This window comes from Ceratotherium simum, chromosome 33 (genome assembly GCF_057802395.1).
Source record: "Ceratotherium simum simum isolate JZ-2026a chromosome 33, ASM5780239v1, whole genome shotgun sequence".
In the NCBI taxonomy this organism is placed as follows: domain Eukaryota; kingdom Metazoa; phylum Chordata; class Mammalia; order Perissodactyla; family Rhinocerotidae; genus Ceratotherium; species Ceratotherium simum.
Genome location: NC_141932.1, coordinates 2259734 through 2284229, shown reverse-complemented (window position 1 = coordinate 2284229; position 24496 = coordinate 2259734). Strand labels below are relative to the sequence as shown.

Here is a 24496-nt window from a genome sequence, read left to right as displayed (position 1 = left end):
TCTTTAGCTTCTGGGAGCATCTGAGCATCATGGAGACTGAAATGATGTTTCTAAATACTTGGGTGATCATCTGCAGACAAGACGTCCAGAAATCGGCGTTCGGCCCATTTACGAAGGAGAAAACACCCTGTGCTCTCTCAAGATGGTGGCGCCACTTCCCAGTGTCCCTCAAGGGGCAATTTGACCTTTGTTCGGTGTGACCTTTGCTCCCTACGACTCTGGTGTAGAGCGCTCTTCGCTGAGGCCTAAGGTACTGTGGGAACTACCCAGAATGCCTTCGGCCGAGGGGAAAGCCAATGAACGCTCCCGAGTGACGTTTGGACCGTAGGCTCGGGGCGGGACTTCCGTCGTCGCTCAGGCGGCGGTTATTTTGGCTGCTCTTGGGTCTGTTCATGTCATCACAGCTTCAGGAGTGCGGGGTCGCGCCCAAGGTGACAAAAGCGGGAAGACTCGAGTGCAGAGGTTGTCCCTACTGCACAGCGACTTGTTTGTAGGTCAGTGGCGGTGGATGATGGCTGTGCCCGGGTCCCCATCCTTGTCGCCCGCCGCTTACGACCTCGTCCACCCACAACTCCGATGGCGGCGGCTGCGTTGAGGGGCCTGGCTCAAATAAAAGCTGCGTCGTCTGAATCCTCACCCAATCTTACCCCACTCACGTCCTAAAGCCCCGAGTGCGGGGCGCCTGATCATGTCACTACTGTCCAGATCCTTGTATCCAGAACAGTGGGGAGCCTGTGGGTGGGGTCCCCGTACCTGAAAGCCTTTGTGATGAGGTGTGGGAGTGTTACAGGCAGAGGGACTGCTCTGTGTAAAGTCTTGGAGGGGCGATTGATCCAGAACCATTCACACCTGGAACGCCAAGGTGAGGAGTTTTACCTTGATTCTCAGGACCCCATGGAGGATTGGGAATAGAAGAGGCACAGAATCTGAGTTAAGTTTTTCAAAGTTTTCCAAAAACTGCTCAGAGTTAGAACAGACTGGCAAGGGGCTAAACACTGATGCGCAGGAAGTTTGAGTCCTTGTGAAAAGTCACACGTCTGGTAAGAGTTATGTGAACGAAACCGGGACCCCTCTTCCTGGTCTAACAGGCGAATCTAACAAGCAAGCTGCTTAGGCTTAAAGTCAGTACAATAAAAATCCATGGTGTCCTGTGAAGCAGCCATGCAGGCCTCATAAGCCTGTGTCTAAATGACTGTGCAACCCCTCGTGTCATGACTGAAGAGTCCAGCAGGATGAATCAGCAACAGGAAGAGATAAAAAGTACCTTGCTCTCACATTTCCCAGCTGCATTTCTTAGAAGTTGAGGGAAAAAATAACAACCATGGTCTTTGCCTCCCTCAACACATAGATAATAACCCACATTACAAGCTTTGTTTGACGTATAACCCAAAAGCTCTTGTTATCTTTGAAGTATCTGACTATTAGGTGTGTAAGCCCTCTCCTGCATGTACACTGCTTTGTTAAAATGTGTATAAACTACACTGAAACCTGTAGACCTCGAAGCAGTTCCTCAGAATACTCTTGGGCTGTTTCCAGAGACTCAAGTTCCTTGCTTGCATTATCAAATAAACTGCTTCATTTAACCTTTACCTAGACTCATTATTTCCATCAACAGCACTGAGGAGTGAGGCCCAGTGATAATCCAGTCATCTCAAAGTCACCTGGCTCCTTGCCTGGGCAGGGGTACAAGTAGGCCTGAGCCCATGGTGCCCTGCCATAGTCAACTGCCTCTCACAACCTCTGTCTTCACACACATTCCCATAGCTACAGAAGAACTGGTGGAGTCCACACAGGTGAGTGGAGAGTGTTTCAGGCCCTACTGATGATGGCCCCACCCTTTATCTCTGGGCTTGTTTTCTGGGGCTCTTCTGTCCCTCTTCCAGGCCTTGAGCCTGGGGACCCTGAACAAGCCCCCAGCCCAGGTTCATAAGTCCATGCTAGCAGTTATGTGAAGTGATCCCTCTTGTTGGCAACCAATGCAGTGGTGGGTGGAAGGTTGACCCAGGCAGAGGTACCACAATGTGGAAATTCTTGGAGGTAATGCTGAGCTCATTTGGGGAACCACATAGTTCCTTTTTTTGTCATGGAAACTGAGAACTGGGGTGTAGGATTTTTACCTGGAATGGCTCCCTGAGATGTGTGGTGTCTATTGTGGAGATGATGGGAATGATGGGAGGGTTTGGAGTAGTGGAGAGCAGTGATCTGACCCGGGTGTCGTCAAGCTTCCTGTATAGGGAGATAGTAGGAAGTCTGGGGAGTAGGTTACTGCAATAGTTCAGGTGGGTGTTGATTATGGTTGGACCATTGTGGAGGCCGTAGAAATGGAAAAATGTTTGAATTCTGGATTGCTTTTTAAAGTAGGGCTGCCTGGATTTTCAGATTTTAAGAGTGAAAGAGAAACGTAGAAATCAGGGGTGACTGCAAGGTTTAGCACCTGAAAGGATAGACGCTCCATTAACTAGGATGGTAAAGTTGGTAGCAGAGTAATTATCATTGGGGGTATCAGGAGTTTTGTTTGGGTGTCCTTAAAAGACATCCAGAAAAGAGTCTGAGATGTTTCAAAGACAATTAGTGGAGTCATCAAGTGGGTAGATGGCCTCACAGGTCTGAAACTCAGGGGAAGGTTTCAAGATGGAGATATCCATAAGGTAGTGGCCAGTTCTTCTCTGGGTCTAGCTGTGGTTCATAATTGGAAGGGAGAATCCTCATCTTGATAGTAATGGTATTAGTAACCCAGGTAGGGGAGGCTGGGGCCATGACTGGGTCTCACACTTGGGCACCCGGCTGCTCATGGTGGGCATCACAAACAGGTGTGGGAGCAAAGTGGCCATGTTAAGGGTGTGAGAGAATGGGTGATATGGCAGGTGGCCAAGGCTTCTAAGTGATGAATGGACATGAGACTGCTGTGAAGGCATAGGAGTAATTGATACAAGACGACAATGAGGCCAAGACTAGTGCTTATTCACCACGCTTTGACTCATCAGAATTTTATTGTCACCCTTGGTGTGTTTGAGGAGTTTTAATCCAATGGGTGCATAAGTTTAGAGGCATAAGTGTCCATCTAGGAGAGTCACTGGGCCTGGGGAGGAGGGCCACTGGGACTGGCCTTGGAATGAGGGTTAAATGAAGAGAAAAAGGCTGTGACTAGTGAGAGGACATAAAGTGCAGCACGTGTGGAAGAGAGCTATGGGTATCAGATCTGCAGGTGGTTCTGGGTGGCTGAGGTTGAAGCAAGGAACAGAGTCTGGCAGAGAGACCTTTAGAGCAGGATTCTGAGCTACTGATGGTAGCAGGGACCATTGGAGGTCTGGGTAGGCCTGCATCCTGTTTGAATTAGCCAAGCACTCTCTGGATGCCATGTTCCAAGTAACATGTATGGAGGGTAGGGACAAGGTAGTGGCAGCGGGAATGAGACTGTGTGAGACAGGGAGTGTGAACTGATGGCCCCAGGGCCTTGGAACTGAGGATATGAGGGTAAAGGATGAGCCCATGTTTGGCTGGGTCTGGGAGGCATGATCTGGGGAACCCAATGGAATGGCCTAGAAGAGGTGATATGCCCTACAATCAGGCCAGAATTTAGATGTCTTCTCCCTGCCCTCCTGCCTGTTGCTGTGGGCAGTCACAGTGGTCATGATGCCTTAAGGAGAGAGTGGGCATTGGGGCACCAGTGCTTGGTATCTCCTTTGAAGTGGGGCGATGGGACTAGGGTCACGGGGTGGATGTGTGGGTGGAGGAACTTGGGGTCCTATGAGAGAAGCTGATCATGGAGTGACTGTCCCTGTCTTGGCAGGTGTGTGTGACCTTTGAGGATGTGGCCATTTACTTCTCGCAGGAGGAGTGGGGCCTCCTTGATGAGAGTCAAAGATGCCTGCACCACGCTGTGATACTGGAGAACTTTGCACTTATAGCCTCACTGGGTAAGGCCCTCACAGCTATCCCAGTGTCCTGGTCTCCATCTGTCCTCTTTTCCCCCAGAGGCAATGCTGCCCCTTCCACAGCTGGACTGTGGCTCTGGTAACTTCCCTACTTTCTTGGCATGTGTGCTGTGGGTGCCATCACTGAGCTGTGTGCATTAGTCAGAGCTGTGTGCACCCCCCAGGCAGCCCTAACTCCTGCTGCTCCAGAGGGTGTAGGGGAGAGTCTAGGAGCCAGGAGTCTTGGAGTCAGTCTTCTGCATCTCACCTGGCTTGCTCTCTGCCTGTCAGGTGTCTATGTCCAGATCCAGGCACCATAGGTCTCAAGTTCTGCTCTCTTCTTCTAGCTGGCATTTCCTCGTGGCTGTCTATTTCAGGAATTGCAGTCAACTTCATGATCAATACTTATATGGGCCATTGGATGTTCTTGCCAGAACCTCCTTCAGGGTTTTTTTGTGATATTACTTTTCTTTGCTGTCATCTCATCTACTGAGTTGCTCTGGGCCTGTGCTGGCCACTCACCTGCCCTGTCTTTCCCTAAGGACTTGCTTTTTTCAAGTCCCATGTAGTTACACAATTGGGGCTGCAGGGAGAGCTCTGGTTGTCTCACAGGGTGGACATGGCAAAATGGTCTCAGGGGAGGCCTGGCCCTGGTGAATGGCACCTAAGGGACATGACATGACATCAGGGCTGTGTTCATATCATACCAGGAACCTCCATGTGTCTACCAGTGTTTTGGTACAAATGCCACTGGTCACAAATCATTTCAACACTTTCTTCCCCATAGTTGACACTTTGCTGATTTGTTATTTCTTCTGTGATGTCCAGCCCCTGGCTGCCCCACCTTTCTGGCCTCCGTGGCTCAACTGTTCCTCTCACTGCCCCCTCTGCAGGTTTTCCACCATTGACCCACATGTAACGTGAAGTGTGCACATATCCTTACATAGTCCTTGAACACCAGCTCCTCAGATCCAATTGGATTTCCCTGGGCCTGAACACCTCCAACCTTCTACACAGCACACACATGTCACCAGCAGACAAGGTCCTGCTGAAGGTGTGTGGTGAATTCTGAGGATTCAGGAGCTGCTCAGAGATAACTATATGACCACCATAAAATGCCAGTAGCTCAAGCTTGTTTGCAAAGAAGCGAGTTGGAGATGCTGCCTTTCCCTGTGCTGCACCTTATCTTTGTGTCCTTCATCAGTGAGGCCTCCCTCATTCTGCAGTCTTTGGAGGCCCAGCACGGCCAAGCAGCCCCTTTCTCTACCCTCATCTTCAGAACAATCCTATGGACTCATTCCTGGTGTGTGTGTGATGGGGCTCACCCCTCCTTTGAAACTGTCCCCACAGGATTTCAATTTATGGAGATGACTGAGTGCTGACACAGAGAGGTTAATGTCATTGAAAGAAGAATTTATTACTTACAGTTGCAAGAGAAGGGGAAAGCCACACCATGCAGAGCCACCTGGGGAAGTACCCAGTGGTCAGGGGGCCAAAGCAGGCCAGAGGAGGAAACATGAGTCCACAGCCTTTATTGGGGTTTCTGCAGAAAAGAGAGAGCAGGGCAGGCTGTACAGCTTGGGATTGGCTAGTTCGGATAATTTCAGTGGGTTGTGGGGCATCTGGAGTGGCCTTAGTTGTCTGGTCCCTGGCCCCAGGATAATTGGGATTGAGGAATATTGCCTCCTGGTGTGTCCAAGCTAGGGAGAAAAAGCAGTTTGGAGTATGGGCCCTGGACTGACTAGTTTGCATAAAAGTAGCGTGCTCCTGTGTGAGCCCTTTGCTATCTCTAAACATTGGCTGGTCCTGGGAGGGGCAGTCTCTCCCAGGCCAGCAAGACTTTTTAGATGTCAAAACGTCATTAATACAGAAAGTTTTTAAAAAATGATTAATGCACACCTGCCTAGTCAGCGTGTATTTCATTAGCATTTCCTTGCTTTCAGATTGCTGGTGTGGAATGGAGAATGAAGAGACACCTTCTGAGCAAAGTGTTTCTGTAGAAGCTTTGTCCCAAGTCAAGACATCAAAGCCAGGTCCATCCACCCAAAAGACTCATCCACCTGAGAAATGTGTCCCAATTCTGAAAGACATTTTGTACCTGGCTGATCTTCCTGAGCAGAAACCGTACTTGGTTGGTGCATGTGCAAACCTACACCAGCTTCAGAAGCATTCCAGTGCAGAGAAACTCTCAAAAAGGGATGTGGACAGGGCCTCACGTGTGAAAAGCAGCAGATTCCATATGTCAAGGAAGTCCTTTACCTGGGGGGAAGTTGAGAAGGACTTCCTGGCCACATTGGGCCTTCTCTGGCCTGAGGCCATGCCCAGAGGTGAGAAGCCCAACAAACTCACTGAGTGTGGGGAGGCTTTTTACAGTGGAAAAAGTCATTACATGTCAGGAGAATGTGAGAAAGCTTCCAGCCCCAAAGACACTCTTGGTCACCATCTGAGAGTCTGCACTGGAAAAAGGCTTTATGAATCTAGCAAATGTAGGAAAGCTTTTGGCAGCAAGTACTCACTTGTTCAGCACCAGGCCGTCCACACTGGCGAACAGCCTTACTAGTGCAATGAATGTGGAAAATCCTTTAGCCAGAGTTCTAACCTCATTCAACACCAGAGACTTCACACTGGAGTAAGGCCTTATACATGTGGTGAATGTGGGAAATCCTTTAGTAAAAAAGCCACCTGTGTGGTACATGAGAGAGTTCACACTGGAGAAAGGCCTTATAAGTGTGACAAATGTGGGAAATCCTTTAGTCAAATCTCCCACCTTACTACACACTGCAGAACTCACACTGGAGAAAAGGAGAAAAGCCTTATGAGTGTGGTAAATGTGCTAAATCCTTTAATCAAAGAACCTCCTTCATGGTACATAAGAGAGTTCACACTGGAGAAAGGCCATGTAAGTGTGGCAAATGTGTGAAATCCTTTAGTCAATGCTCCCATCTTCTTGAACGCTGCAGAATTCATGGAGAATGGCCTTATGAGTGTGAGGAATGTGGGAAAGCCTTTGTGTACAGATATAAACTTGTTCAGCATCAGAAAACTCACAGTGGAGAAAGGCCTCATGAATGTGGCTAATGTGGGAAATTCTTTTGACAAAGCTTCAGCTTTGTTGAACACCAGAGAATTCACACTGGAGCAAGGCTTTATGAAGGCAAGAAATGTGGGAAATTCTTTAGAAAACACTGTAGCCTCATTTTCCATCGCAAATGTTACACCAAGGACAGGCCCCATAAAGCAAATGTGGGAAATGATCACCTCAAGGTCTAACATTTTTTAACACCTGAAAGTCCACACTTGAGAAAAGCCTTAGAGTGCAGGGAATGTGTTGTCTCTTGGTTTGCTATAAGGACAATAGAGAGCTTTTCTGAGAGCCATCTGCCTGATTGAAACTCATTCTTCCAAACATCCAGAGGGGTGAAATTCTGCATACATTCCAGGCATGTGTGAAGCTTTCAGGAACTATATTCGACATTCTAAAGTTCCTGGGGCTCTTCCAGATTTATATTACTGCCAGGATCTCTGGTAGAAGCCATCTCACCTCTATCACCCTGTACCCATTCATCGGGTCACCCTGATGTACCTAAGGCAACACACGTGTCTGCGCTTTCTCATAGTCCATGGAGGAAATGTTAAGTAGTGTGAGCCCTTAGGGGGAATTCATTTCCTTTCCTGACTGATTAAGGCATGAATTTGCTCCAGTTTTGGTTAAGACAACCCAGTCTGGATTTTGGTAGAGGCTTGGGGATAAGGCTTACCTTCTTCATAGAAATTATTGGTCTGGTTTGTGCACTAATAAAGGCCTTATTGTTTAATCTACCTGTAATCCTGGGAGTTTTATTCAGGCTGAGTGGAAAATGGAAATGGGCTGGGTTTGTGTGAAGGGATGGACGGCTTTTTTAAAGGGGGCCCCAACTATGTGTGCCTCAGCAGGGACACTGTAATGGCAGAGAGTAGTTCTCATTCCAGTTTTGGCCCAATTTTCATTGCTGCCCAAGACCTCCTAGGTACCAATGCAGGATGTTGTAGTCCTAATTGGTGACCGTTCTGGGTTCCTTTATTTTTTCATGAGAACAGAGGTCACCTTGAGGAGGAGTCAGTTGTTATGACAAGCTCCAGTGCTTCTGGGAATATCAGGAATTTATTCCATTGTTGGCAGAGGATATCACATAATGCCCAGCACTGTTGAGGGGAAGTTTTTCACCAGGTTCTACCAAAAGCCATGCACCCTGATGTCCATAATTCCATAGACTGGTGTCTCTTGTAAGATTATGGGAGCCAAGTGTGAACCATAATTGGTACAGAACTGAGTATGATTAATAGGTAGAGGAGAAGCCTGCAGCAAGCTAGATGGGATGTGTCTCTAGTAAAAGTGCATCCACAAATCTTCCAGTGACTCGCTGTGTCTTGGTTTATTATCCACAACACATAGACAACCACATGATCTCCATACACTAAGTGTGACAAGGCATGCATAACCTGTCTTGGACAGAACAACCCTTCTCATCATCCTGCTAGCTTGATGCACTAATGAGGGTCAGAACAGGGAGCAGGTGCACAACATGGCACAACCTGAAGGCTCACAGGTTGAGTCATTGGATGCGAGTGCCCAAGGACACAAGGGGGAATATAATCAACCAGAGCCCCTGTAGTGGAAGCCTTGACTCAAGAGGGACTCTCTACATGGGAATCTTTTCTCTCAGTCACAATTACGTTATGTCCATAGGCAGCATCCGCCTCCCCCTTGAGGCTGTCACAGAACTCTGCCGTCAAAATTCATCAGTGGTTTGGGCCTAGGTCTCTCTATACCCTTTGCAGTGACCAAGCAATAGGTTCTGATCTCATCCAACACCGGAAGGCCTGCTTGCTGCCTCTGACTTTCCAGGCATGGGTGACCTTCCAGGATGTGACTGTGACCTTTACCTGGGAGAAATGTGGACATTTCGACCTGGCCCATGGGGACCCTGTACCAAAATGTGATGCTGGGAACTGTGGGCTCCTGGTCTTGCTAGGTAAGGCCACACCTCTGTCCTCTATGGGCAGAACTGAGGCTTCCTCCATGATTCCACCCTTTGGTTCAGGTCTTTGGCCCTCTACCCATGGCCCCTGTTTGTGTTGTGTTCTGGTCTCGCATCCTTTTGTCTGGTCTTCCTGTGTCTGCATCAGGGATCATTAGTCCTTCTAAACACAAACCCTCATTCCAGTTCTCAGCATATTCTGGACTCAGTCTGAGGTCCTTATTCCAGATTCCATAGGCAATAACATGATGGATCCAGCCTGGTTGGGCCAATTGTCCCCACCATCCTATTGGCAGAGTCATGAGTGATAGACAGCCCTCAGAGAAGAGGCTGAGTCAGGCAGCCTTCCCTGGTATCTTCCTGAACAACACAATCTCCATGAGAAGGTGCCTGGTGCTAGCACAATGGTACCTTGTTTGCTGAGGCCTGGGACCTCTGCTGGTCCAGGAGATGATTTTGGAGGTTGCCCAGACACATCCTCAAGTGGCATAGGTGGACACCCTGAGAGAGCCAATCCTTTTTCCCTTCTCTTTCCCTCCAGAATGTTTTCAAGAGGAAGTCTTGGTTCAGTTCCATGCAATTGATGTCACCCTAACTGTGGCCACTTTCACTTTTCTATGAAGGAATAGCTTCAGACTCACAGGTCTCAGCAGGCAATATAAGCTTGCTGGGATTTGATGATACTGTTTTGATTTCACTGTTCTTTTGAGGGTAATTTTCCATTTGTGGCCAAACTGGTTTTCCCACTCAGCAGAGCTTTTCAAGCTTCTCTCTTTCTCTCACACCCTACATCCAATCCACTGAAAATCCTTTAGGGACTGAAAGACATAACTTCAGGATATATCAAGAATCTAATGATGTTGTTTCCAGTACTGCTACCACTGTGATTGCAGAGCTCATTTTCTCTCACCTGGATATCTGCACTAAGTCATCCAGCTAGTCTTCCATGTGCTTCTAACCTTATCTTTCTTCCATTACTAAGCCCGCCTTCTCTACATATCTTTTTTGTGTGTGTGTGTGAGGAAGATTAGCCCTGAGCTAACATCCGTTGCCAATCCTCCTCTTTTTGCTGAGGAAGATGGACCCTGGGCTAACATCTGTGCCCATCTTCCTCTACGTTATATGGGACACCACCACAGCATGGCTTGACAAGCGGTGCGTCGGTGTGTGCCCAAGATCCAAACCTGTGAACCCTGGGCTACCTAAGCGGAGCTCGCGCACTTAGCCGCTTCTCCACGGGGCCAGCCCCTCTACATTTCTCTTTTATTTTTTTTAATAAATTTTTATGAATTTTTTTCGTTTGAAACATTACTGGTTCTTTAATGTTTTATATGGAATGCTGCCACAGCATGGCCCGACAAGCGGTGCATCGGTGCGTGCCTGTGATCCGAACACCGGGTCGCCAGCAGCAGAGGGCGCACACTTAACCGCTATGCCAGGGGACCGCCCCACCCCCAGTCTACATTTCTTATTCAAGCACTTAGCATGATGTTCCAGTCCCTGTCATGACTCCTCTATCAATTTGGCTAAAATGAAAAATTCTTCTAGTGGCCCACAGTGCTTTTTGGGATCCAACTTGAGCTTTACCATGCTCTTCCCACTCAGATGCTTTCTGTTGCATTAGCTTTCATACTTTCACTGCAACATGAAAGGTCTGCACTGGCCCATGGCATTTGTTCTAGTTGTTTCCTCTCTTTGGAATACAGGCTCTACAGAAGATACACACAAGACTCACTCCACATTCTCCAAGTCTTTCCTTAAATATTGTTTTATCAGTGGAGGGTCCCAAGCAACCCTCTTTATTTCCCCGGCTTTGTTGAGGTCTAATGGACAAGTCCTCCTTAATATCACAGTCTATCTGCAATCTCCTGCACTTCTCATCATTGTCATTCTTTTGTCTTTTCTATTTCAAAGCACCAGTCCCCTTAATAGATATTGTATCATTTACATTCATTTTTATTATCCTGATGAATATCCTTATGTAATTATAAGCACCATGAGATAGAGTTTGTTGCCTCTTTTGTTTACTGACACATTATACACACCTGATAAAAAGGCTAACACACCACATATGCTCAATAAAAGTTTATTGAAATGATCAAAAAATGTGACACTACTGCTATGCTGTTAATCTTTACTACACCGGAAATGTTTTCTTAATTCTCCTCTTGCTCTACATTTCCCTCAAATCTGGTATTTTTAAGTGTCCATGGGGATTTTAAAACATCACATTTGGAAGAGAAACCCTCAGGATAGCCAGGAACCCAGAATGCAGTCTGGTTACTTAGTTACCTTATTTCACAGAACTTACTTCCCAGTCCTTTGCTCACCTGCTCTTGATATTTATCTCAGTAATTAAAGATGCTTTCTCCCTGGTATTTCTGCCACTTTTTATTGATAACATTATTAATAGATTCAAGGCTTTGTACATTTCACAAACTTTTTCCAGAGATCATCTCGACTCCTCATGTAGATGCGATCTCAGCAATTAGAAGTGAATGATAATCACTCCCCGGAAAGAGAGGAGATCATGGATACACAAGCCTTTATCTCAGGGCTCAGATGTTCATTTTCTGTACACGCATGGATGCTTCCATGACAGCCACCATCCTGGCAGCAAATGACAATTTGATAAGTAACTACTATTCCCAGATAAGTGTCAGACTATGGGAAAGAATAGAACACATTATGGAAATCAGAAAGAAATACTACCTTGAAAATCAGTTCTGCTTGGTTGAGTTGGACGTAAATGCTGACAGAAAGGCAGGGGGAAGGTTTTCAAGAGACCCAGAGACATAGGTCCCTGTTGTCTACTTGGTTTAGGGCTGCCTGATTTCTTCTCCGTGTTCTCTCTGATAGCTTGTGTGAATCCATCTTTCATTTCTGACAAATTCATTGACTCCCACAGCATCCGCTCTAAAGCCCTCACCACACATGAAGTGAAGATCAGGAAGAGAATGTGTTTAACTCACAGCTACTGAGTGTTCCTTTAGTCATTGTTGGCAGATACATATTTTTTTTTTTTTTGTCTTTTCAAAGCATAATTTGCTAGTGGAAGTTGGTAGGAGTATTTCTCCAAAATTTCTTTCATCAGTGCAAGAGATGATCACCTTTCCCAATTAGTGAACTGAAAGAGTCACATAAGAAAAATGTGACTGAATGTTTGCAAGTTTCAAATGGTAAGAACAGCCAGGGAGGTGAAAAATCTCCAGATATAAATGTTACTGTGATATAGAAGCAAGTTATGTATGTACTTAACATGTTAATTCCATTAACATCTCACCTCTCTCAGTATAAATATCTCAGATACTTTTTGGTTCTTAGTGTACCATTTAGAAGACCTTAAATGGTTTGGTTTAACCAATATTCAGATGAGAAACACTCTGTGCTAAGCATCTTCATATCCCTTTCTTAGTTATTTTCTTAATTAAGCCCCAATTATGCTCCTGCAGAATCTTCTTAATCAGAGGAAGCTTAAGAGCTTTTATTTGATCTTGAGTGACTGCCATTCTTAAGCATTAGCTGTGGTCAGTAAGAAGAGCAAATTTTGGATTTACAAGCCCCTCTTGTCTCTCATACAAGCCTTGTTCATTCTCACTCTAAGATGGTCTAACTGTTTTTAACTTGAATTTATTTCCTAATTTCTCTTAACAGTAGTTCGGTTTCTTTCCTTATAATCCTCGTTTTATTTTGCTTCATCGGTATAATTTCTTTGTATTACTGTTCTACTGATCATTTTCTCTTTCTTTCTGTTTAGTTGTAAAGGTTATTAGAGGGTCATCTTGGCTGGGCGCTGAAGCCATCTTGAGGTTTCTACTCCCCCAATTCTTCTGTGGTCTGTTGTACTTCTTCTCTCTGCACCACTGCTGCCTCCACTTAGCCCTCACCCTCTCCACCTGGAATATTTATTTAAACATGACCAAAATGTCATGAGTGGCCATCAAATGCCAGGTATGTGTTAAATGCTGGGACTACAGCAGGGTACAAAATAGACAAAAATCCCTACCTGACTAGTAGTCCTGAACCCCCTCAGCTTTTGTTTATCTGGTAATGTCTTTATTTATCCCTCACTTTTTTTTTTTTTTTTTTTGGTGAGGAAGATCAGCCCTGAGCTAACATCTGCCAATCCTCCTCTTTTTTTTTTTTTTGGCTGAGGAAGACTGGCCCTGGGCTAACATCCATGCCCATCTTCCTCCACTTTATATGGGACACCACCGCAGCATGGCTTGACAAGCGGGGTGTGCGCCCGGGATCCAAACCAGCGAACCCCAGGCTGCCGCAGTGGAGCGCACACACTTAATCGCTTGTGCCACTGGGCCAGCCCCTATCCCTCATTTTTTAAAGAACAGATCTGCCAGGTATAGAATTCTCAGGTGACAGTTTTGGTTCTTCTTTAATCTCTATAGAGGAAAGAGGGCTTGGAGCTCACTAGTCCCCCATTATGCTGCTGTCACTCCCCACAGAATATTTTAATTGAAACTCTTTTAGTTAAAAAAAACTGGGGATAGCAATCTGGATTGGATGACCTGGTAACACGGTAAAACTTTGGTCAAAACTAAGAAACAAGAGCCCATGAAGTTCTTGCCTTTTCCTTTTTGCACATCTGCCCATGTGCCATTTCTTTTAAGATGTTTTTAGAAACAACATATATGTAACATAAAATTTTGAATATTCATGATTTTACTCAAAATATTATTATTGAACTGTTTTATATTTATTATAGTCTCTTATTTATTGATGGAGAACATAGTCATGCTGACTTTCGTTTTCATTGGAAATAATGCCTCTTTTTTGGTTAAATCTAAAATTTGGTACACTCATTTATTTCTTTAGTTTTGCTTTCATTTCTATGATTATATTTTAAACTATTTTGTTATCATATACATTCAGGCACTATAATTACATAATTCTAAAACAAAAACAAAACAAGATACATTCTGAGCGATGTAGTTTTGTCCTTTCTCCTCTGTCTTCTTTCCTTTCCCCACCCTATAGGTGCTCACTTGTATACACTTTTTATTTATTTTTTCATTATAAACATATAGAAATTCATAAACTATATGAGTCATTCTCTCTTTCTTGGAAAAATTAAGCTAATTGCACATAGTATCCCAATGTTTACTGGCAATTTAGGTCTGCATGGTTGAAAGAACTTACTCCTCCCATCCATGGCTTCCAGCTGCTCTCTTAGGAGGTTGCACCCTGGTTTATTCATCCATGTCCTATTAATTGATGTTGGGTGGGTTTCAATCTTGGTTATTACCAGAAATGCTGCAAAAATAGTTTTGTGCTTATGAAAAAAATCTGCTTTTAATATTCATATTAAATTGGAATAATTGTTAGGATAGCAAACAAATTTCCCGGCTCTAATGAGGGGTACTCAATATTCTATTATATTCTCTAGAGTCCTCTGATTGCAATAAAATCAAACTCCAACTTTCCCTTTAAATTTAAAAGTAATGATTTTTACTAATCTTGGGGGCTGGCCCTATGGCGTATCGGTTAAATTCAGCACTCTCCCCTTTGGCAGCCCGGGTTCACAGGTTTTAATCCTAGGTGCAGACCTACACCACTTGTCAGCCATGCTGTGGCAGTGACCTGCATACAAAATAGAGGAAGATTGGCACAGATGTTAGCTCAGGGCCAATCTTCCTCAGCAAAAAAAGAGGAAGATTGGCAACAGATGTTAGCTCAGGTCCAATCTTCCTCAGCAAAAATAATGATGATAATAATAATAATAATGGTTTTTACTAATCTAAATTTGAGTATTAATTTCCTCACTCAGACTGGCACTGGGATCCTTGCAAATTTCTCACTCCTTTATCTTAATAAATTCGCTTTGGTGACTGCATCCATTCTTGGACCCACTGACTTGATTCTCAGTCACCTGGTCATAGCCAACTCCTTGGTGCTTCTCTCCAAAGGAATCCCTCAGACAATAGCAGCTTCTGGATTGTAATATTGCCTGGATGATTTTGGATATAAAGTTCTTCTATTTACAAAGAGTGGGCAGAGGGGTTTCCCTCAGTACCACCTGCCTCCTGAGTGGCTTCCAGGCTGTTAAGCTTTGCCCCAATTACCACCTGTTGCACCTGGGATGTAGACTCAACTTTTCCTGGTCATCTCAACCTGCAGAGGGTTCCCTACGTGTGGGTTGAGCACCTGCATGAACCCTGGACCCTAGTGGGGACTGTTGCTGACCCCTTTACTGCACACATGCCAGGACAATCTCGGGACCAGCCTGAGACAGCAGGAAGCAGCCAGAAGACAGTAACCATCACCAAGAACTCCTGGACTCCCATGTCTGAATGCTGCCCCAACCATGGTGACCCAGACTTAGCTGAATCCTAAGGCCATAGAGGGCATCCTCATCTTCTTTTCTCTTGTATTGTGCCTACTATAATCTAATGTACTTTTAAATTAGTACCTCTTCTTTCATGTTTCCTGTCTGTTTTCCATAAATAGTCTAAGACTCCCAAGGGCAGTTTGTCTTTCTTGTTCCTGACTTGTCTCATGCACCTACAATAGTGCCTGATACTTAGTAGATGCTCATTAAATATTTATTAAAGAATTGGATAAACATGTTAGAAAACAAAATTTAACTAAGTAAATTTGAAGATCTAGTTGGCTTTATTAAACAATTCATAAATCAGGCAGCATCTCATTTTGCAAGCAGAGAGACACTTGGAGGAGTTATACAAAATGGAAGGCTTTTATAGAAAGGAGGGTGGGTCAAAGAAGTCATCAGCAAGAGATTGAAAGTTATTCAAAAGAAGTCAGTCAGCAAGGAAATGAAAGTTCATTGTAGTAAAGAGTTCAGGTGATGAGAGCTTCTCATTGGCTGAGCTGTGGTGTTTCCATTGGCTGGGCTTGTTGCTGGGCAAGAAGAAACTCTTCCATCCTCCTACTGGAGTAGTAAAGTAGTTGTACTTCCTATTTGGGGATGCAAGGTACATCTCTTTCCGTTGAGGTCTGTAATTGAATCTTCTTCCTGTTGGGGTCTGTAATTGACAACTTTCTGTTTGGGGTAATTGACAAGGAGTGGTAGGCCATGAGAGTTCCATCTACAAGCCTTCCCAACTCCAATTTTAGTTGAGGTTTCCTTTATTAATTTTCATAGTTCCCCTTTTTTGATCAATATCTTTCTCCAAAAGCATCACTGATCAAGAGTCAGGTTTGCCAAATTCAGTAGCCTTCATCTATTGGTATCAAGAAGGGCCTTTTCTGGGTGTTGTGTCCATGTTGGAGGGAAAGTGCATGGACTAGAAACCACTTGAGCCACATTTGAATAACAAGGAAAAGTAGTAGGGAGAACTCTCAGGCATTTCTTATTCAAAGTCTATATTTTGTCAAGGTTGTAAGCATTGGAGATCAACTCAAAGTGCTGAGTTAGCATCATCATATTAGGCATGTCAATTTTTACAAAGGTGTGACAAGCAATAGGTATAAGCAATAGAACTTAACAAATATACAGAGCAGAATTAAAAACAACATAATACAGATTAATGGAACAGAATTTAGAGCCCAGAAATAAAACCACACATCTATGGATAGCTAATCTTTGACAAAGGAGCCAAGAACTTACAATGGAGAAAGGAAAGTCTCTACAATAAATGGTGTGGGGAAAGCTGGACAACCGCATGCAAAAGAATGAAAGTAGACCATTATCATACGCCATCCAGAAAAACTAACTCAAAATGGATTAAAGGCTTGACTCTGAGACCTAAAACCATAAAACTCCAAGAAGAAAACATAGGCAGTACACTCGTTGACATGGTCATAGCCGTATCTTTTTGAATACCATGTCTCCTCAGGCAAGGGAAACAAAAGAAAAAATAAACAAATGGGACTACATCAAACTAAAAACTTTCTGCACAGGAAAGGAAACCATCAACAAAACCAAAAAACAATCCACCAACTGGGAGAAAATATTTGCAAATCGTATATCCAAAAAGGGGTTAATTTCCAAAATATATAAAGAACTCATACCACTCAACAACAAAATACATGAAGAACCTGATCAACAAATGGACAGAGGATATGATGTGATATTTTTTCCAAAGATTTACACATGGCCAAAAGGCACATGAAAAGCTGTTCAACATCACTAGTTATTAGGGAAATGCAAATCAAAAGTACAATGAGATATCACCTCACACCCATCAGAGTGGATATTATTAAAAAGACAAGAAATAAGTGTTGGAGAGGATGTGGAGAAAAGGAAAACCTTATACACTGGTGGTGGGAATGCAAACTTGTGCAGCCACTATGGAAAAAGTATGGACATTTCTCAAAAGATTAAAAATAGGAATACCATATGATCCAGCTATTCCACTTCTGGGTATTTATCCACAGAACATGAAAACACTAATTTGAAAAGATATATGCACCCCTATGTTCATTGCAGCATTATTCACAGTAGCCAAGATTTGGAAGCAACCTAAGTGTCCACCAACGAATGAATGGATAATGAATATATGGTGTATATATATACAATGGAATACTACTCAGCCATAAAAAAAACAAAATTGTGTCATTTGCAACAATATGGATGGACCTTGAGGGTATTATGCTTACTGAAATAAGTCAGAGAAAAACAAATATTGTACGATTTCACTCATATGTGGAAGATAAACAAAAAAATATAGATAATGAGTACCGATTGGTGGTTACCAGAGTGGCAGGGGGTGGGGGGAGGGTGAAAGGGGTAAAAGGGCACATATGTATGGTGATGGATAGAAATTAGACTATTGGTGGTGAACACGATGTAGTCTATACAGAAGCCAAAATATAACGATATACACCTGAAAATAAATAATGTTAGGAACCAATGTGATCTCAATAAAATAATTTTAAAAAACAAATTAATTTTAAAAATTAAAAGCAACATGGGCCCAGCCCAGTGGTGCAGCGGTTAAGTGCATGCACTCTACTGTGGCGACCTGGGGTTCAAAGGTTCGGATCCCGGGCGTGCACGGACGCACCACTTGTCAAGCCATGCCGTGGCAGCACCTCATATAAAGTAGAGGAAGATGGGCATGGGTGTTAGCTCAGGGCCGATCTTCCTCAGCAACAAAAAGGAGGAGGATTGGCATGGATGTTAGCTCAGGGCTGATCTTCCTCACACACACACACACAAAATTAAAAACAACATAACAGGGCCGGCCCCGTGGCTTAGCGGTTAAGTGCATGAGCTCCGCTGCTGGCGTCCCGGGTTCGGATCCCTGGCCCGCACTGACGCACCGCTTCTCTGGCCATGCTGAGGCCGTGTCCCACATACAGAAACTAGAAGGATGTGCAGCTATGACACAACTATCTACTGGGGCTTTGGGGGAAAAATAAATAAATAAATAAATAATTTAAAAAAATAATAATAAAAAATAAAAACAACATAACAAACTGAGTTTGTTTTATGGTTCTAAACCGGAAGCCCAGACTTGAAGGTAATCAGCAAAATAGATCAAAAGACTATGAATCTTCAGGTGAAATTTGTTGTAGCCAATGTGCTTGTTCCCTAATTTTATGCAATTGGGTTTCTACCTCTTCAGAGGCATTTATCCATGTGTAACAGGAGGTATTTGCTATCACACAGACACCTTCTTGCTGAGCAAGTAGATAATCAAGGGTTACACGATTATCCAAAACTATTTTAGCCAATGAGTCAAGCAATTGTTGCTGAGCTGAAACTGCTTTGGCTGTGGAATCAACCGAGTCTCCTAATGTTTTTTTATTGGCACTTACTCCAATCCACAGTAAGAAATCTCTCCCTGCAGAGGCACCCAGAATCACATACACCTCCTGGAAGTTCTTGTTTAAGGTGGTGTAGGGGCACTACCCTATGTGCCCTTTAAGCCATGTGTCCTTGAGGGTCCTTGTCTGGGCTACATGCCAGCACTTACAATGATAACAGTCCTGGGCTTGGCCAACCCAGCTGTTTCTCATGGGAGAGTTAGCACAAAGACCCTCACAGTCTGAGGGAACATGGAAGCCCTCTGGTGGGGAGGGGCTCTGGTCCTTGGAATGCAGGTCAGACAGGGACAATCCCCCTTGGTAAGCATGCAGCCTTTGTTCCTCTGCCTACTTAAGCAAGCTCCTCTCAAGGGGCAGTAGTGACGTACGCTTCCATCTAGCTGGCCACCACTGGACCTTCCCTGTAAGTAAAAATAAACCCATATGCCTTGTTCGCTGTCTTCAGGTCTTTTCTTCAGTATCTCAGCAACCAATCCCACATTGCTTATCCAACTGGGCATGTGGCGGAAGAGGTGGTTATAGAGCTTTAATGGGACAAACCAACGGGATGCTTCTGTTTTATTATAGAGAGAGAATAGAACAGTGAATACAGCAAGGGCACACCGTCCTTTTATTCTCCAGCTGTCAAAGCAATTAGTTGCCCAGTCATAAAGGCCATTACCAAAACCTCCACATATTAAGATGTAGCTAGGAGGTGTGCATAAGGCTCCTGTGTTGTGATAACATCCAGGGACCCATTCATTGGTATTGAGGTGTTAGCATCACTCAACCAAGGCTCAGATACTGTATTATTACATATTTGAAGACTACCTAAACATGGATAGCAAGCTTACAAAATGCCCAATTTATATTGGCTACTCTGCAGTGTCTGCAGTGTCTCATATATAGTCAAGAGATCTTGTTTTTCCATCCTAGGGTTGAGCTAAATTGAAGCAAGGAATGAGGTTATGTGGGCTTAGTACTCTAACTATGTAAAAGGGACTTGCATAACAATTTATTCATGCAGTGGCATTTAGAGTTCCAGCGAAGTTACTTACAGGGTGAACTAAGGGGCCATTGCTCTCTTGGACAAATTGAGGCTTCTGATGACAAATCCAACAATCAGAGAGCTTTCCCCCTTTCACAATAGATTGGGAAATGCAAACAAAGGCACTTATCTTCCAAAAAAAGAGAGGGAGAAAACGAAGAAGCAACAGTGAGAAAAGGGTGTACAGGCCTGGCCCAGTCATCTTGGGAAAGCTGTCTCCTTCAGATGCCATCTGCTTCAATTCCTGGAAATCTTCAATTTCAGGTCACTGGACAGTATGCAGGTCCAGTCGGGGGTTGTTGCCTTCTTTAGGTGCAACAAGTGAATCCAAGTGTCCACTCCCTGGAGTTTGGTGGCACAAAGGTTAGTTAACAGTACGTGATAATTCCAAGAAGTTTGCAAGGTTTTTGTTAAGGTTCATATAATATGCCCAGTGAGGTGGGTGCCTCTGTCACTAGACACTGTGGAAGGTATACCCAAAGTGGGAAATACATTCTCTAATGGTTTTTTGCCACCTTGAGGGTATCAGCCTTGCAACAGAGGAAGGCTTCAACCCTTCCAGAAAACATACATACAATAACAAGTATGTATTGATAAACCATGCTAAGTGACAGTTGAATGAAGTCCAGTTGCAGGTGTTCAAATGGTCCAGAGGGTGGAGGTCTAAGATCTCTGGGAACAAGAATAGTTTTTTCAGGATTGTGTACCTGGCAGGTCAGACATTGCTGGTAGACTGTTTTTGCAATTTTGTAGAAGTCTCCCCACCAACGTTGATTCATAATTTGAGTCACCTTAAATGCACTATGGTGTGTGGAGGACTGCAAAACTCAAAAAATAGGGTTTGCTAGGGAGCCAGGAAGACCCAAGCAGCCATCTTGGGTTTCCTATAGCACCAACTGTTTATTTTATAGCCATTGTCTACCCATACTAATTTTTCTGATTCAGGAGCAGAGTGTTGCCATGTTACAAGGACATCAGGATAGCAAATGTCTGGCAATGAAGGGTCTTTTATTTTGCAGAAGCAGAATGGACGTTATGCATATGTGCCACAAATTTTTAGAGTCTGTTGCTGCTGCCTTTGCATGCAAGTCAGGTAGAGTATTTTCCTGATACACAGATTTAGTCCTTTTTTTGTGTGTGTGTGAGGAAGATCAGCCCTGAGCTAACATCTGCTAATCCTTCTGTTTTTGCTAAGGAAGACTGGCCCTGGACTAACATCAGCGCCCATCTTCCTCCACTTTATATGGGGCGCGGCCACAGCATGGCTTGACAAGCGGTGCGTCGGTGCATGCCGGGCGCTCCGAACTGGCGAACCCCAGGCCGCCGCAGTGGAGTGTGCACACTTAACCACTTGCACCACCAGGCCGGCCCCCAGATTTAGTCCTTTTAGTGTGAGTTTCAATTTTGATGACAGAGACCCAACTCAGTTTCATGAGCTTCCTTTCTATGAATCTTCTCGAAGATGAGGCATCTTTGCAAAAGCATCAGAGTAACTATAAATGACAAAAGAATAAAAAATGGTTTGTTATAATGCAATTGACAAAGAAATTTGGTCATTTCTGTGACATACAACATTTTAAGATAATAACTAAAATTATAACTGAACATTATACCGGGACATATCAGGATTTTAGGAATTTCATACAATTTCTAGAACACTTATATGCCAATACAGACACAGCATAAAGAAGACAGCCTTGATAAAGCACAGAAAATTTTTTTGATACAACATAAAAATCTTTGTTTTCCTTTCATAATCTCTTATCAGGAGTAGACCAATAGTCTAAGAAAACTTTTTCTTTCTTAACAGAAAGAAAACCAAATTTTACTTTTGTACCAACTTACTTCTGGTATTAAAATTCACTTATTTGATTAAACTTATTCCAAACTTGGCCAGCCCTGACCATACATAAAATTCCTTTCCTTTACTATTTCCAGTAGTTCTAATTACATATATCAGGATTTTCAACCCTTAGAAACCTTTAATTTCTAGTGTAAACTAAGAAGTAAGCAATTACGAACTGTCCTTTACATTAGCATTCTGTGGACTGGCAGACATATATAGACATACATCTCTTAAAGACAGGGATACATTCTGAGAAATGTGTCATTAGGCAATTTTCTCATTGTGTGAATGTCATAGAATGTACTCACACAAACGTAGATGGTATAGCCTACCACACACCTGGGATATATGATACTAATCTTATGGGACCACTGTCATATACGTGGTCCATTATTGACCAAAACATTGTTATGTGGCTCATGACTGTAAATACTTTTTATAATTTCTAGAAATATGCTTTTTCATGGAAATTTTCTTGGTGAGACACAACACATGCTTACTAATAGATCCAATTTTATCTTTAGTTTCTCTACAATAGGAAGCTCAAAGTAGAAAAACATATATTCAGTAACTAATATTCAATATTTGATCTCGTTAGGGAATGATCTAGATATTCAATAAGTTTCTATAATTTAATTTAATTTAGCAAAACTCTAAAAAGTTGCAGGTTCCCAAAAAGATTTGGGAAACATAGTTGAAAAATTCACCTAAAAATCTTTTATTTTACTTACATTTATTTAATTTACTTGTTCTTAAAAAATTATGTTTAGAATACTTATGAAAATATCATCACATCGAGTTATTTTTCTTGCTGACAAATTTGTAAGCCTAGGTAAAATAAAAGTATTATATTTAATGCTGATAACTCTAAAGGCATGTCTGTTTTAATTAAACCAATGAACTTAAGCTAGCTTTTATTTACTAAACATTATTTTAGCACATGAGAACTTGAAAGAACATTTGGGTTAATTTTTATATTCCTGAGAACTTTAGAATGCCAAATCCTTACAAGTACTTGACTTTCAACCCAATTAAACACAGCTCTTTTACAAAATAATTTTGGCAATACCATCCAGAGGTAGAAAAACATAACACATCTACATAGACACACACAGAATCATATAGACAGGCATAAACAGAGACCTTATAGTTACTAATATTTGTGGAGAGGACACCTGAGATTTTTCATTAGCTCAATTTCCAAATACCTCTTCTCTCTCTCACTTTTTTTTCCTTCTGATGAGAAACTTCTCCCTAAAGTTTGCATTTCAAAGAATGGCTCTTAGTACCTTGAGTAATTATTATTTAAATTTATCTTCTCTTTGTGTGCAGGACAATTCTATATCTAATGTCATGATCTTTTACAATATAATATGGGAGGTTTGGGGATTGGCAAAATGGATTTACACACCCATCCACTTATTGTTGAAATGTTTCTTTCTCTCTGGGTACACAGTTTCATTTTAACTTAGGGGAGTAGGCCTCCAAAAAGTTCCTATGCTGGGGCCTGCCCGGTGGCATAGCGGTTAAGTTTGCGGGCTCTGCTTCAGCAGCCTGGGGTTCACAGGTTCAGATCCCAGGTGCGGATCTATGCATGGCTTATCAAGCCATGCTGTGGCAGGTGTCCAACATATAAAGTAGAGGAAGATGAGCACGGATGTCAGCCCAGGGCCAATCTTCCTCAGGAAAAAGAGGAGGATTGGCAACAGATGTTAGCTCAGGGCTAGTATTTCTCACCGAAAAAAAAAAGTTTCCATACAGAGAATTGGTAAATCCTGAGTACTCAGGTGAAAAAGGAAGGGAGAGGAGGGCTGTAGGATTCACGTCCATAGTCACATCCTTCCTATTGTCTTTTGTGTTAGGTACCTTTTGTCTCTTTCATTTTTCATTAGCCTTTTGTAAAGAGTCTTTCAATGAAGCTATTTTGGAATCTTGAAGCATTTGTAAGCTGCTGTGTAACAAAGTAGGCCTTCTATTTTGCCCACCCAATTTGGGATCCCTTCTCATGATGGGGTTCAGGGCAGGCTGCCCCAAGATTTGCCACTCTGGTATGCAGATTATTTCAAGCTGAAGACAATAAAGGCTCAGAAGACTCAGAAAGAAACTTTGACTCCCACCACCACCACTAACTGCCTAAAAGAATTTAAGATAGAAGGCCTGTCCCCAGGACAGGCCATTACCATAGATAAATCTGGGAATTGATAGACTGGGAGAGTCTTTGCTAAGCCTATTCTTATCAAAGCTCTGAAAACCAAGTAAAAGTAGAAGTTATCCTTTGTAAGAGACATATACATTTATAAGGGAAATCTCCATTTGTAAAGGTATCGCCCTCTCTGTACCAAGAAAAAGGGGGGGATGACCTTATCTCTAGAAACTCTTATCAGTGTGGAAGGCAAGGACTTAAATCTGCATATTAACCTTACTCTTGTTTACTGTGATTTTCTGGTAATCTCCCATAGCGAATCCCCTCCAACATCCTCCTTTGTCTTTACCTGAAGATAGTATTTAAGATGAGAACCTCTGCCATTTTGTCGAGTTTCCCAGTTTTTTCTGGGTCTCTCCCATGTATATATGTTATAAAGTTTTGTTTGATTTTCTCCTGTTATTCTGTCTCATGTCAATTTAATTCGTAGTCCAGCCAGAAAGGACCCAGAGTGGGTAGAGGATAAGTCTTCTTCCCCTACACTCGCAAGTACATTTCCTAAATGAGCAATTCTGTCTAATTGGAACATTCCCCATAATGGCCATTGTAATTCTAGGCCGTTTTTAGTAAAATCTTGCCATCTTATTAGGTACCTGCAACTTCCAGGACTATAGTTGTTGAACATAAAATAAGCAGGTGTGCCAGAAGGTGGTGCGCTCAACTCTCTGGATATAAAAGATCCCATTTCTTTTAGGTAGCCCTTTGGGTTTCTTCAAAGCCACATCAATACCTAAGCTA

At 43.2% G+C, this 24496-nt stretch overlaps 1 pseudogene across 1 annotated transcript; it reads left to right on the top strand.

The window, feature by feature from the left end:
• Window positions 1-315: 315 nt before the first annotated feature.
• LOC147912692 (uncharacterized) lies at window positions 316-7713 on the top strand (annotated as a pseudogene). The gene is made up of 3 exons (XR_015549406.1): window positions 316-1793; window positions 3791-3917; window positions 5858-7713. The product of XR_015549406.1 is annotated as an uncharacterized LOC147912692 (transcript).
• The last annotated feature ends 16783 nt before the right edge of the window (window positions 7714-24496 follow it).